At 40.6% G+C, this 12,655-nt stretch overlaps 1 protein-coding gene across 2 annotated transcripts in view; it reads right to left on the reverse strand.

The window, feature by feature from the left end:
* LOC117160075 (zwei Ig domain protein zig-8) overlaps positions 1-12,655 on the reverse strand; it is a 138,436-nt gene that overhangs the window by 31,770 nt on the left and 94,011 nt on the right. Inside the window, exon 1 of one of the 2 annotated variants that reach the window (XM_076624420.1) lies at positions 2,349-2,405. The exons of the other annotated variant lie outside the window; for it this stretch is intronic. The gene's annotated coding sequence lies outside the window, so the exon portion shown is untranslated. Of the gene's footprint in view, positions 1-2,348; positions 2,406-12,655 lie in introns of those variants that run through there. 2 annotated transcript variants of the gene reach the window in all.

Raw genomic sequence — 12,655 nt, forward strand, 5'->3', positions numbered from 1 at the left:
CGTGTCTCGTGAGACATTCGTTTGCTTTTGATTTCCTCGGAGTTTAAAACAGACGAATTCCCAAATTCCTACGACGTACGTGATTCGAAACGGAGATCGCCGCGAAACAGTACAGTTTTAATTACAGCACGAAATCTTGTCTATAAATTGCAGTCCGTACTAGATCACTATCCATCTATTATACTACTGGCTAAAATTGAATTCCACTGCGAACGCTATCGTTCCGTAATAACCTGGCTATAATAGACCTTAGAACTGGGATTGTATCGTTGATTACACGAATATAGCTTGCGTGTGTTTATTATATCGGATAGAAGGTTTCTTGCATCCATGGAGTTTTCGATGATACTATCGCAAAGACAGAATTCGCTCAGAATAACTTTCCTATGAAAGATCATTGTCGAAAACTTGGCAATATATTCGCGTTTTCTTTTCTCTTCCCCTCTACCCCACGTCGAATTAAACATTACGCAAGCGTGAACAGCTAATTTTCGCGAAAGGTATAGATCAAAAAAGAATTTAAAGATCGAGGCGACGTTAAAGTGAATTAGATGAGCCGGTAGAGTTGTCTGAAAGATATGCTAAGTGGCATGTGTGGAACATTAGGACGTCGTTTATCATCGTCAGCCCTCTCCCTGCCCAAGATAGTTTCTGAAAACGAAAACTATTCCTGTACGCATTTATGCGATCAAATACATTCTTTGAGGTCAAAGTTGCAGTCTTTTACGTGCGCCCGTGTCGTATAAATAATCGCTGGAAGCAACGGAAGCAACGTGAAAAATGCTTTCTACCCTAATGTGTTTCTATAAAGTAGGCAAAACATTATTCACATTCGATTCGGTTCGTCTCGGTTCTAAAAGTATAGGAAGCTTCTTGGTTTCTGTCTATTCGTATTTGTCTATACTCGCGCTTTGTTCCAATTGCTACCGCATTGACGATGTTTGTATAATGCAAGCGTGATGAAGGACGCAAGGCACAGCGAGAATCGCGTTGAAACTGGGCCAGGAATTCCAATCTTTGAAATTCCATTTTCAATACGACCGAATAAGGCAAGTGGTTGAGACTAGCTTAATTTCGATGTTTAGGATGATCTACATGTGTGGTTATATACCGTCAAGCGTTCCTCGTCGCATTAATAAATCGGTGACAGACATTAATCGTGCTGACACGTTCCGTTAAATCGAATCCCAGCAAATAATTATTTTATACCAAATAATACGTACAATCTCGAGTTTGAAGAGTTTTTACGATCGTTCGCAAGTTATAACTTGATTACAAATAGGAAATTTTGTCCTTTGTTCGGTGCCTCGATTTTTAATTTTGCTTCTCGAAGAAACCGTATCTGTAAACTTCTAATTCGATCAAAGTTGTACAACGGTTAAATCATCGTTCGTATAAAAATTGTTTGCGCAGTCGAAATTACAAACTGCACGGAAAAGATATTACTACGTAGGTCGATCGAATTCATCGCGGTTATATGTAGCTATTTGTTTTTATGTACATGTTCAAAGATTTTTAAAACCGATCATGTTGCACACACGCTAAACTCGCACCGAATTTTCATCGAATGAGAGTTAAAACATCGAATGAAAAGTAAATCGTGTTCGTTCCTTTAAAACCTTTTCACGCTGCAACGAGGGTGTCACTTGGGAACCTTTTTTAATTACACGGACGACAGTTTGAGGAATTAAAACAATGCGCCAAAGCGACATATCGAACAGAGTTTTACCATACGAGTTATGATTAGAGTTTTAAACATAAAAACACGTAACTTGGCATCGACGAACGGACGAGACAAAGCAAATTAAACATTTGCTCCGAATCTATTTTCTAATTATCGATATATCGTTCTGCTTTTACTTTATAAACGAAACTAGACTATATTTCGCCTATGGCGTCCATCCTTTTTTAATCGCGAGTATCGCGAAAGCGTGGTTTAAACGGATCTTGAAAATTTTCCGAGGAGAAGGATCAAAGACTAGCGGATCCCGAGATCGCGTAAGAAATGATTTAAAACTGTTGAGATGACTTCCAGGTTCGCACAATAGACAGAAGATGTTCTAGAAAGCATTCGACCAACTGGATTCCCGCCAACTCATCAGTAATTGCGAGAGGCTATGTAAAATCAAAAAGTGTAGTCCTTTCAACCCGACTCGTCGACTCACGCGAGCACCACTACACGCTGAATTTCGATTTAACATCGAATCGTGTCAAAAAAAGCAATTATTGCTCCGCTATCTTCCATCGGTACACACGCGCGTGTTCCGATGAAAATTTACATCGTGGTGCGACGTCCATCGTCAAACAGCTTTGACGAGTCGAGGCAAAAACAAAGTAGATATACATACACGTTTAGGTGCGTCGCGTCAGGCCTCCGAACTGTACGACAAATTCGCTTACGGCTTGCACTTTGCATTATCGAAGCGCGCTAACGACTAAACATATATTTCAATTTAAACGTTCTGTTCGTCAAACTATCGTCAGAGTGGGCAAAAGTAAAAACAATATCCAGTTGCGCAGATACTCGAGTCGGATGTTTGATTGCTCGTTGAATATACGAGCGTGGTTCGTAAAGCATAAATTAAAGGCATTTTCTCAAGATAGCGACGTTAATAAAGTGTCAGAGATACGTTCGACCAGCGAAAGCTCGGCTGCGGTCGATTTTACAGTTTCCCCGTAATTTTATTTTTACAGGGAAATCTCGGTGGCCGTCGGAAAGAGCGGTAAAACCGCGATAAGAGGTGCTATTACGGTCCAATGTATTTACGTACGTGGACAGGTAGGTTTTATTTGCAACCACGTCAGCACGCAGTGGCTGCTCGATGTGCTTTCGGTAGTCGCCTAGCCGCTGCTATTCCGGTGAATGTGAACTGGCCCGAAAAAAGAGGGAAAAACCATCTTCCATGGGCTACCTATGACCACGGGCTACGGATTTTCGCTTGTGGCCCGTTGACTTTGTAATTTAGCTGGCTGCTTCGCTGCGTTCCCTCCAAATAAATACATACAACGGGCCGTACGAGAGGATACCGCGCATCGTCGAGTCGTCAACACCGTTGTCCCGTCACCGGTCTAAAGTCTAAACCGTTCGCCCACACTTTATGCGTGTCACGTCGCGTCTCCCGAAATTTCTCGTCGCATTCGTTGCTTTATCGCCCTCGGGATTTCTCGCGTTTCGTTGTCACGGTCGGACCCTTCGGGTTTCTCATTTTCGGGAAGCTCGAGCGTTTAATTAACTGCAAACAGAGGATTTTTCTTTCCGTTCATTTTACGTTTGCGACGCTCGGTTTGTGCAAAAACCTTTGATACGTAACCAGATGGAAAATCGATATCGACGATCGATAATAGTACGGTTGATAGTGGTTCCAAGCGAAGCAGTGACTCGTCTAATTTGTACTAAGAAATCGTCGCTTTGTGGCAACCGTATTTCCACGGAATAATTAAACACGCTTGTCAAATAACCGATTACAGCGACAAGAGAGACGTAGCCGTAAATTGCAAGTTAATTTTATAGCATTTTTTTAACCGTCGCAACCATACTTTGTTAACCCGTTGTCGACCTATGTATCCATAATATCTGATAAAAATTCATTCAGTGAAATCAACTTGTTCGTCAAAATAGTTTGACGTAGAACTGAACAAACGTTTGAAAATCAACGAATGTTTTTTAGCGTTCGTTTGTTCGTAAAAAAAAAACTTTTTTGTGCACATTTCCAGCGCGAGCATTAACGCAACGACGGCAATGTATGTAACTAAATCCCAAATTGCATTCGTTTGTTTTATATGTTCGTGTTCGTTTGAACGGTTTGTTAAAAGAGGACGAATAGAAAGTTATCTATGCTATCTTTTTTACAATCTTATTTTCTCCAAAATGTTTTATGTTTAAGACTTTTTCTCAACTGTATATAGACTTTTTACCTTTTGTACGAATATTTTTCAATTGTACCGAGCTGCTGCGCGAAATACAATTTTTATTTGAAATATTTGTTTTCCTGTAAATCAACGAGGTACATACGTACATAATAGAACGCTCTTTCTATCTCCGGTTGAATTTTAATGACATTTCGAGCTCTGTATGTTTTCGAGCATGCGTGTGCTTTAAGGGTTTTTGATAAGGCCAGGGAAAAAAGTGGCTTTCCAATTTATGCGTAACCCAAAATGTAAAATAAAAGTCGTAGCCTGTCGAGAATATTATTTTCTATTCTTTTTTGCTAACTGTGCAATGGTTTTGGTAAAACGAATCCCTTCGGATCCCTTAACCGATAGAAGCAATTACTCTACACACGAATTATCCGATTAGGCGAACGGGAAAGCGCGGACGAAGAAATTGCAGGATCTCGGTGAAACATCAGATTTTTCTCATAAGAGGAAACGTTTCTCCAAAGATGAGAAACGCAGATGAGTCGGATGAGATGGAGGAAAGTAAAATGAAAGGGGAATATAGATCGCTATTAGTATTCAAGGTTTCAGCATCTTTTCGCGTCATTCGAGATAATGTTTTTCTTAAGTAATCACCGGCATAATGCTCTTTTTTCTAACAATAAGATGGTACCAGGAGACTTCCCATTCATCTTACTCGAAGCTGAAAACGCAGAGGAGCGAACGACCGATCGGGATATTATGTTCCGAAAAAATCCAATATTCCAAGAGAATTTTGTGAAAAGTCAGCGATAAGATTTTCATTTTCAATCGAAGCAAATCGCTTGCTATAAATTATTACGTTGTACTTTCTGAACGGAACGCCGAGCAATTTTAGGAACCGTTTCATTAAATAGGATTATCAAAATGTCGAAGGATCGTACACGATTGCGAGAAAAGGGTTATCCAAGCATGATCGTTCGCTAGAACGGTTCCTACGTTTTGCAACCAACGTGTCAGCTTTTCACGTAATCGACATAAGACGAGTTTCCCATATACTATAACTCTGTATAACTCTGTTCTCTCTACGCAGGCCAATTGCCAAACCCTCGGTACGTATGTCTTACCTTTTCATTTTTGTACTTTATTCGTTTTTGCTTTTGCTTTTGCTTTTTACGTTCATCGATCTTACCAGTTGCCCCATAAACTCGATTTTGTAGAAATATCGTCTCCCATATGACTTATAATATGTTACCACGTACGCTTCATTTATCGTTTCGAAGGCTACTGCTTTGGCTTTCGAAGAATGTATCGTTCCAGGTTGGCGGATGGGGAGAGACAGTGCGAGACGGAAGAACATTTATGAATCTTTCACGAGCGAGTTTTTGAGCGTTCTCCGAGGCCGGAAGTTCAAAATGTTGACTGCGTAAACTATCGATCCTACGTATCGTAAAGATTATCGTAAAATCAAGGAAAGTAAGACTTTGGTATTTGTTCGCACTTAGAAACGTACCGGTTCAAGATAATTACGTTATTAGTCACATATTTGATATAAGGTAGGCATGAAAAATCTTTTCGCGTATTTAATTTTATCGATTAAAGCAATTGTGTGCGTATTCCCGGATGCACGACGACCTATGACGGGATTTTTAAAAGGACGATCCAAGTTACAAAGAGTTTCCGAAGGATTGATAAATCTTGAGTGGCATAATTGTATTAATAAATCTTGGAAGCTCTTTGAAAGTTATAAAATTTAAAATTCCTTCGACAGCGCGGCTATTTTACTTTCATAAAGCCCCTCCAAGTAATGATTAATTACGAATAACGTAATTATTGTAACTTTTGCTTATTGCCGTGGGTATTTATAAAATATATAAGATTTTCAAACTTCGTATTTAGAAACGTATTTTTAAATCCAACTTTCGTTCTACATCTCGTAGCGTACATAGACTTGATCGATTGGGGAAAAAAATGGCAAACCCCGGAATTTCGATAGAAAAAATTAACCCACTCTCGCAAATTAATGACAGCGCTTCGTACATAACAGTAGATTTACGATCGGGAATAATGTAAATGAATAGTACGTCCGTCAGCAACGGTGGAACGAAGGCACGAAAATGCCAAAACAATAATACTCGTCCTATCGTGCCGTAAGAAAAAAGGGAAGATGCCAGATGCGACAAGAACGTGTATTCATTTTTCTTCGAAGATTATCTGATGGCTAAAAAATGATGGAAAAAATGATCGTTAAACGATTTATTTAATTGAAATCGATCGGTCGCAAACTTCTTAATAAATTATTTAAAAAATGGAATATCCACGATAATTGTGCACATTTTATAAATATATATATGTGTATAGGTTCGATGTATTTCCCCATATGTACGGTTACGTTCTTGACGAAAGAGCATTGGTTTGCATTAATCGGTTATATGTATATAATTAGGAACAAGGGAAATATCTGGTTTTGGTGAAGTTTCGAGTGGTTTTCGAATTTTCCCTGTTAACTTGTTGGAAAAAATAGGAATAGAGAATGTGTTTCATTTCTGTCGTATACCCTTCGATTGTTAAACAAATAGATAAAGATAAACACCGGTGGCAGCCCATTTGGACAGGAAATATAGTGAAACAAAAACGGTAGAGCACGGGCAAAAATTTGACGAACGGCAGACGGCTGAAAGGTTGACAGATTGAAATTTTGAGATGATGGATTCGATAGCCGAATCTACGTTTTCATACTATCGAACGTGTGTTCATCGTGTAACGATAAATATATGTATATATGAGAAGATTGACATTTAAAAAACCTAACGGATATACATATGTACCTCTTATCTTTTATTTTGCGTACATATTTCTAATTATGTTAGTATTTATGAACGCTACAATGTCCCACGATGTCCCACTTTTCGATCTTTGAATTTTTCCGATTACTTTTCATCGATAACGTTCATAATGTAATTTTCAAGTTTCGCCTGTGAAAGATAACCGAATTGTAGTAAATTTCCGAAATTTTTGTTCTACGTCCGATCAATGGCCAGCCGACCGTGAGGGATCCGTAGTTAGTGGATTTATAGTAGCGAAACGAACGAGTTGAATTTATGAATTTCCTTCCAGCAAGTAAGAAATGACGCAGGATAGGAGGAGATTGTACGTGGAAGTCGCAGGATTAATCGGCTAGAACTTCCTTCGCGGAAATATAACGGGATACGTGTATTAACATTTTTCCTGTATTTATTCTTGATTGAAATTACGAAAATTTAAACGCGTTTCTTACTTTTTCGAATTTATTGCAGATACAAAATGGATCGATCAACCATCAAAAATAGTACATTTGACAAAACGTTATCTCCGATGAATGTCGTGCACCTTCGCGATAGAACTAGAACGGCGATTTTACGTAAACGAACGAATAAACCGATTTACGGCTGTATGGGAAGATCTCGTTAATAATCGTTAATAAACGCTAAAAGGACGTTGTTCGAACCAGGCAGTACCAAGTATCGCTATGCTACTTTCATCAGTCTGGCTGTATTCTCTCATTTTCGTGATGCGTATTCCACGGGAACTGCCTTGCCTCTATGATTGATGTACCATCTCACGTTGCTAATCGATTTCAGGTAATTTTCCGAGGCTCGTCAACGCTAGTTTCCTCGTCTAGAACCGAAAGAAGGGGCAACATTGCGAACAGAAATGTATAGCCCCGCAGAATGACTCGTCGTTAACGTATAAGTCAAGTCATAGAACTCGAGTTGTATTTATAAAAGTACTTATATTGCTATCGGTAAATAATAGGAGATGTTAATGGAACACAGTTGTGCGATTATCCTATATCGCGTATCGCGTATTTCCAACAAGCACGAGGTCTTTTTCTATCGAACATAGTAAATAGCGTTTAAAGGTATTTCGCGATATTAAAAATTTGTTATAAACGTTTACCAACAAAAGCTGTCGTCGAACGTATCTCTTGGTTAAAAGATAGGGGAGGGCGGGAGGGGGACAACTAGCGCAACGGAGTATGACGTCGCGTCGTAGAGATTTCAGGCTTGTTATTTATGGTAGACGAATTTGCGTCTAGTCACGGCGATATTTCAAGGAAAGTGGCATCCGGGGAGTGGTGGGTGCAGTCATGAAAAGCTATGGTGCCTATTCTCCATTGCAGCGAATCTTTTGGCTTAGCTCGGTCTTTGGCAGGGTGCATCGCGCCCTTAGCCGCCTTAGCTCGGCTTTCCCATCCCCTGGGACCGATTACATCGATCGTTTTATGGAGCCGGTCTTGTTACACGATCCCGCAGGAACGTCTAAAACCTCTTTCTGACCTACCTACATCCGCAGAATATACGTTCGCGCAACGAAAAGTTGCAAGTTCGTATTTCTTTCTTCGTAGTTCAGAAACGTTTTTAATTCCAACGCTCCTTTTACAAATTACTATTGCGTTACGATGTTTACCACGTTAAACATTCCGTACATTTGCAAACGATAAATGATCAGGTTTCATTACGAAGCAATGTGCGCGCAACGTTAACAAGATTAAAAATACGTAGAAACGTATTCGTGTTTGGTACTTACGAGCGATGTTACTTTGCACATTGGTAAATGTTTAACTGTCTCGCTATCTATTACTCCGTTACATCACTACGTTACGTCCTTCTATAAAACTCGTTTAGTTATCGAACCATTTATGCAAGCATTTTTACTCGCGGCGCTATCTTTAATAATATATATTCGTGTCAATTTTGCTCAATTACTTGGTCTTGCGGACAAACCCAAATACGGATTATACGTATCGCGAAATCGTTCGAGATATATAATTTCTTTGTGGACGCTTAATGTTGATCGCATCGTTGTTAAATCGGTTGCTTTACAGAATTCTTGACCATCGTTATATCGCAATCTTGCGGTAGACCTTAAAAACGATTTTTGCGTTCTTCGAAATTCGTATTCCAACTATCGATAGGGAAGTTTAACTAAAAACGTCCGATTCTTTGGGACGGAAATACATTGACGGGGAAATGTTATCGCATTAGCAGTTATCTACGCGTCGCTATTTCGTCGAACACGCTACACCCGAACGAAAGACAACGACTTCTTTAGCGAGTTTCTCTTCGCCACATTTTCTTTTATTTCGAAACTACGCGAGGAAATTACAGTTGACGTAAAAAATAAGGGTGGAAATATAAAGATTATGATTATATCGAGCGACTGCCAATGCAACAGATATCTCCGGTGGGAAATATTACACCGATCGTTTCGCGTTAGCTGTTTACAGATTCCCCGAGGAACAACTAATACTCGTTTCGTTGCATGTTCGCTTCAATGCCCATCAAACGTTCAATTGTATCTGTTAGTCTCTCGAATCGGCATCGTCGGCTAGCGATGAAACGAGATTTCAAATACTACACACACGGTTGTTTCGAGATAATTTATCGGTCAACCCGTTTTTCCGCGATACGATGGTTTTAATTGCGAATAATTAATTTGATCGAGAGCGGTATTCATTTTTGTTCCTTTAAATCATTGATTCCTCCGAATATATGCTACGGGCAAAGAAAACGTCGAATACGAACACAAGCTTCTCGAGAAAGTTGGTTCAAAAAATAACGGTCTCCATTGAAAAAGCATTTACATCGTATGCACTATGCAAGATGCTTCTCTACTTCGAGCATCGCGTTTTGAATATTGAACTCGAACGGGAAGGAACGAAGAAGAAGGCACAGAATGGAAAGTCAAAGTCCGTTTGTCCGCGATATTTCGCACGTCACTGCATACCAGCTTGTGCGCTTTCGAGCGTGCGCTTAAGGAAATGTCGTGTTCCCTTCGTTGACACCTCAGTTTTTTTTTCAGAATTTCCGTAACTCGTTTGTTCGTGAAATACGATTCATCTTTTAGTTTATGACGACGATGACGACGAAACAAGTACCGCCAGACTAGAATTTTCATAAAATTGCAGCGAGATACAAACACGTGTAAAATGTTTGCCTGTCGTATCAAAATTCCCCAAAAGCGGCAAACAAAGTCCGAAGACGCGTCGTTGGAACCGACGATCGTTCTCTGTTCGACCGACCAAATGGATCATCCGGAGTTTCGGAGACCGCGATTACCGACACTGAAACGATCGAGGATCTTAGCTTGAAATGGAAATTACAAGTCTTTGGACTTAACTGACTCTCGTGAAAAATGGGACACGCCGTTCATCGGTAAGAGCGTAAAAAGTCGTGCGTAATGCGAATAAAAGATCGAAATCCGATAGGAGCACGGTAAGTACGTTGGCCCGTCACTTGCAATCGGTCGCACGCTCATCCTGCTCTCCGTTACCTCGCGTCGCGTCGTTACTCCCTGCCCGGAATCTCGAAATTGCTCGAGTTATTCGAAAAATTACTCTCTTTCTAGACGTTGCGCTTTGGTTCTACACGTAGGCAAGTTCTACCGATTTTCCTGGCTTCTGCTTATATCCATTTTTCTCTTTCTTCCTTTCTTTTAATACGATCGTCGCGGAGATCGTTGGCAATGGAGCTGTTGTGCAACGTTCATCAAATATGTACATACACGTGTATATACTTTATCGTATGTTAAGCCTGATTTTCGTTCGCTTACCATCTCTGCAAATAAAATTGATCCAAGTTAGATCGTGACGCAGCGAAGATATACTCAAGAGCAAGGGCACACGTCTCCACTACGCGTTCCAAAATCAAGAAAGGAATTCGATGCAACTGTCTCTGTCTCTTCCGGATATGTTTCAGCTGTATCGTTCCCCCGAGATACGCGCGATACTTCTACGCTGTATGCTTTCGCATCACGCGGAACAGAATTTTAGAGTTTGTCGGTAAAATTCAAAGATTTTCCAAGAATCGAAGAGATGCTTCAACTTTTCGGAAGCGTAAAACGCGATGTATCTTAGATGCTACGATATCGGTATATCCGCGATTCGAACGTTAGTCTAATCGAATATTAAAAATTGTAGTTTCCTCGAATTTTGCATAAAGTAGCTTCATCGGATACGAGAAGATGAACAATTCCATTAACTTTGAGGTGATACGGGCGAACGATAGTTTCGTTTCTTGAAAACAAATCGATCCATGTACTTATTTTGCACTTAACAGGTTGTAAGAGAACGCGTTGGTCACGTGGGCGTCACCGCGCAATTCTCAACCTAAGCGATTACGGTAAACCAGCAACCGCCCCGTCGCCTACTAAGAAACGAATGGCGATCTCTTGGACGAGACTCTCGATATTATACTCGGCCAGTTCTTCCAGAGCAAATCGATAATTTCTAGGAAATATTTCAGTTTAGGGATGGCTAGAGTTGTTGGAGCGTGGACGTTTCTCGACCACTTTATCGCGTATTCGCATTCATTATTGGAGCAGTCTCGAGTTAACGATCAATTAAGCGATCGCGGGTAATATGGAATGCCTGGCACGTAGTAATGGCCGCATAAGGATCGCCAGAACCACTGGAAGGAGAAACAGTGGCTTCGCCTGAACTAAACGACGACGTTCTTGCCTTTGTACTCTCGAAACCATTCGTTACTTGGGATTTTGGGCTACGCAGCGGTAAAGTCGATCGGTTATTCTTCTTTGCGTCGCTATCTTCCCACGATTAGAAATACATTTAAATTCGCCGTAACGCGACTCGTTCTCCCTTTTATCCTCGACGCGATATTACGCAATTTAAGCGCGATACGTTGCTCGAACTAATCCAACGCCAATACCCGGCTCCAACAAGATACTTTGAAGAAAAATCGACTGCAATTTGGATTCGTGTCTCTGGTATTCGGCGTTTTCGCTTTATCGTCGGAACTGCGATCGACGTTAGTTACAGATTCGGAAGGTTTGTTGGATGTTGATTCGCCGTTAGGGAAAATTATTGCCTCGCTTCTACGTGAAACGAGAAAGTAGCGAAGAAACTTGGTCGCTCGTTATATTTCAATGGCGAATCGCCGACTCTGTAAGCATACTTTTCAATGGTATCGAGAAAAAAACAAGCGTTTCGAGAGTAGCAGGCTGGGATGAAATGGCTCTCGGAGCCCGATAAAACTCACGGCCACATTTCATCCGAAATTTTAAAGCTAACATCCATATATCTGCTTAGTGGGATGCTAGATGAGAAACTTTGCTCGTTAATAAATCGCCTTTTTTTTGCGCGAGTGTAACCACGAGGATGTTTTCATTTGCAGCAATCTCCTTCTTGTTTTAAATGATTCCGCCGGCACATAAACCGGCTATAAACTATCGAATGCAACTGCGCCGCACACGTTGCCTACTTTTTATCATTTTGGTCGCACATACGATCGAAAACATACGGCGCAACTTCATTATTTCCTGCGTCTATACGAGGCCTTTATATCGTTGCGTCCAGTGCAACTTTCTCTCGCGAAACATAGAGCTGTGAAACACATTTTGCGCATGGGCTGGTGGGGGGTGCTGCTAATTATCCAACTGGTTTATGCTTTGTTTATGAGTTTGCCAGCGAAGAAATATCGCTTTCGCGGTGCCGGATATTATTTTTTCGCGCGATACAGCAAATAGCAAGGGATACGATACGAAATTCTTGCAATTTTGCTCGTTAAGCGAAATCGAGACGCGAGGATACATTTTATTTAGTGTATATCCATTCTCCCTTGACGAATATCGAAAAACCTGTTTAATTCACTTCGCGGTATGCTTCGAGTAAAAACATAGAACGGGTTTTTCATTAGTAAAAAGCATCTTCGTAAAACGGTAAGGTCGAAAGACGGAAAATCCAATTACCGTACTCGGTATACGGATTGGAGAATTTCCTTGCCTTTCGTTCGACGCGTAC

This window comes from Bombus vancouverensis, chromosome 2 (genome assembly GCF_051014615.1).
Source record: "Bombus vancouverensis nearcticus chromosome 2, iyBomVanc1_principal, whole genome shotgun sequence".
Taxonomy (NCBI): Eukaryota; Metazoa; Arthropoda; class Insecta; order Hymenoptera; family Apidae; genus Bombus; species Bombus vancouverensis.